This window comes from Jaculus jaculus, chromosome 15, assembly GCF_020740685.1.
Source record: "Jaculus jaculus isolate mJacJac1 chromosome 15, mJacJac1.mat.Y.cur, whole genome shotgun sequence".
Lineage (NCBI taxonomy): Eukaryota > Metazoa > Chordata > Mammalia > Rodentia > Dipodidae > Jaculus > Jaculus jaculus.
This window is the reverse complement of record NC_059116.1, coordinates 40048789-40051489: the sequence shown is the minus strand read 5'-3', so window position 1 is coordinate 40051489 and position 2701 is coordinate 40048789. Positions and strand designations below refer to the sequence as shown.

Genomic DNA, 2701 nt, shown 5'->3' with positions numbered 1-2701 from the left:
GGAACTACTTGTGAAGTCGGTCCCCAAGTGTACATCCATTTACACTCACAGCCCTCAAGACCCTGCTCTCCATGGATTGATTGGATGCCTTCAGTGAACTACAGCCCCAAGGATCCAGGAACCACCACACACACACACCACACACACACACACCACACACAACACTAAAAAGAGCCAGGTTTCTTGGTAACCATGCTGTTGATCTCATGAAGTTAATAATCATCATGAGACAAAAAGGAGGCATCTTTAGAAAGAGAAAACATCCACTCCACCCGATTATGCATTCTATAGTCCTATGGCTGCACACTGGCAGAAATGACCACCAGTCCTGGGAACCCTTAGCCAATGGCACAGAATGCAACCTCTTAGCACTGCAGGAGCTGAAGTAATTCAGGACCTTCAGGTTCCTGACCATGAGGAAGAGCATGACAGCCTCCACCAGCATCCAGAAAAAGCAGGCAAGGAACAGGCAGTGCAGAGGTCCCGTGATGATGCTACAGGCTGTCTACAGAGGAGAAGTACAAGCATCAGCCTCCTCCCCCAGCAGGGCATGGTGGCACATGCCTTTACTCACAGAACTCAGGAGACAGGTAGGAAGATTTCCTTGATTTCAAGGCCACCCTGAGAATACACAGTGAATTCCAGGTCAGCCTGAGTTAGAGTAAAAGCCCTCGCTCAAAAAACTGAAAAGGGAGGAGGGGGCGGGCTCCAATCCCGTTCCATCCGGTTCTCCCACAGCCCCCGCCCTGGGTCCTAGCAGTCCGGCGGCGGGAGGCAGAGCAGGGGCGGCGGACAGGCAGCGTAGCTTCGGGAAGGTTCTCGCCGCCCTGGCCCGCAGCATCCGCACGCGCCAAGAAGATGCCCAAGAGGAAGGTGAGCTCGGCCACGAAGGACGAGCCCAAGCGCAGGTCGGCCAGGCTGTCCGCGAAACCGAAACCGGCTCCTGTGAAGGTGGAAGCGAAGCCAAAAAAAAGCAGCGGGAAAGGCTAAACCTTCAGACAAAAAAAGTGCAAGCAAAAGGGAAGAGGGGAGCAAAGGGCAAGCAGGCTGAAGTGACTAAGCCAGAGACTAAAGAAGACCTAGCTGCCGAGAACGGAGAGGCAAAGAGCAAGGAGAGTCCAGCCTCTGAGTAGGCGGGAGAGGAAGATGCCAAGGCTGAGTAGTAATCCACCGTGTCCATCAGCATCCCTGTCTCCTTCTTGTACAATCAAGAAGAATATTTTTTATCAACTATTTTGCAAATGCAAGTTTTTTAGTAGTTCTAGAAACATTTTTTTAAAAGGAGGGAATCCCACCTCATCCCATTTTTTTAAGTGTAAATGATTTTTTTTAAGAGGTGAAATCATTTGCTGGTTGTTTATTTTTTGGTACAACCAGAAAATAGTGGTATATTGAATTATGGGAAGCTTTGACTGTCTTGCGTGTCAGCTTAACATTCCATAGGTGGGGGTTAGTTTTATATCCTACAATATAAAACATACTAAATGGCAATTTGTAGTCACATTTGTGCATTTAATAAGTCTTGAATATTTTCAATTACTCCTAGTCTGTGTTTTTAGTAGAGCCGTTTCCTAAGAAGAAGAAAAACAAAAAACCACTCCTTGGTCACTGCCCTGTTATCAGCACTGTGTGCCTCTGTGACAGCTCTAGTCGTGGTAGTCCAGTGTTCTTAATAATTTTGATAATGTACTGTGAAAGATGAAAAATTTGCATTTGCAGTGTATATGATACTAAAATTGTGAACCAGTGGGAGTTGAGTAGAGATTGTGAGAATTTGAAGATGTTTCTACATGAGAGCCTAATAAGGAAAAACGCCTCTAAGATTGAAGCTGAGTGTCACTGGAATAACTTCTAAAGAAACAATACATGGTCTTTAGATTTTTGGTACGTGTGTTAAGACTTGTGTACAATTGAAATGTTTGTGTACTGTTCCTCAGCACCAATAAAAGTATGAAAATTTAAAAAAAATGAAAATGCAGGGCATGTTTGCACACTCCTTTAATCCCAGAAATCAGGAAAAAGAGGTAGGAGGATCACCATGACTTCCAGGCCATTCTGAGACTACTTAGTGAATTCCAGGTCAGCCTGGGCTAGAGTGATATCATACCTCAAAAACAACAACAAATAAAAAGACAGTAAAGAAAATTCCCCAAACATGGCCCATTTGTTCATTCCACAAATATTTCTTGGGTCTTGGGTTTCTTTTATTTTCATAAGTTTTGGTGTGTGTGTATAGCATGTGTGGTGTGTATTGTGTGTGTGCGTGTGCACGTGCGCACATGCATGTGTTCAGCTGAATGTGCCCCACACTCCCATGTGTAGAGACCAGAGGAGAACATCATGTGTCTCCTCTATGCCTCATCCACATGCTTCCTTGACATGGAGTCCCTTACTGCATCCAGAGCTGCTGTTTGGGTCAAACTATCGAACCAATGAGCCCCAGCAATTTTCCTGTCCCCACTACACATAAAACTGGGTTTCCAGGCACCCTGTGGCCACACCTAGATTTTTACATGGATGCAGCATATATAATTTAGGCCCTTTCAAACTCACATGTTTATGTGGCAATAGCACTTGCCATATCCCCAGCCCTCATCATTCCACACATATTTCTATAAGGACATGGTTACTCCTCTCCAGACACAAGCCAGTCACTGCATAATGTGATCTGCTGTTCTGTTTCTGTGAAATGGAGAGCCAA

The 2701-nt window shown here is 45.4% G+C and overlaps 1 pseudogene; it reads left to right on the top strand.

The window, feature by feature from the left end:
* The first annotated feature begins 858 nt into the window (after window positions 1–858).
* On the top strand, window positions 859–1163 carry LOC123455031 (annotated as a pseudogene).
* Window positions 1164–2701: the final 1538 nt, after the last annotated feature.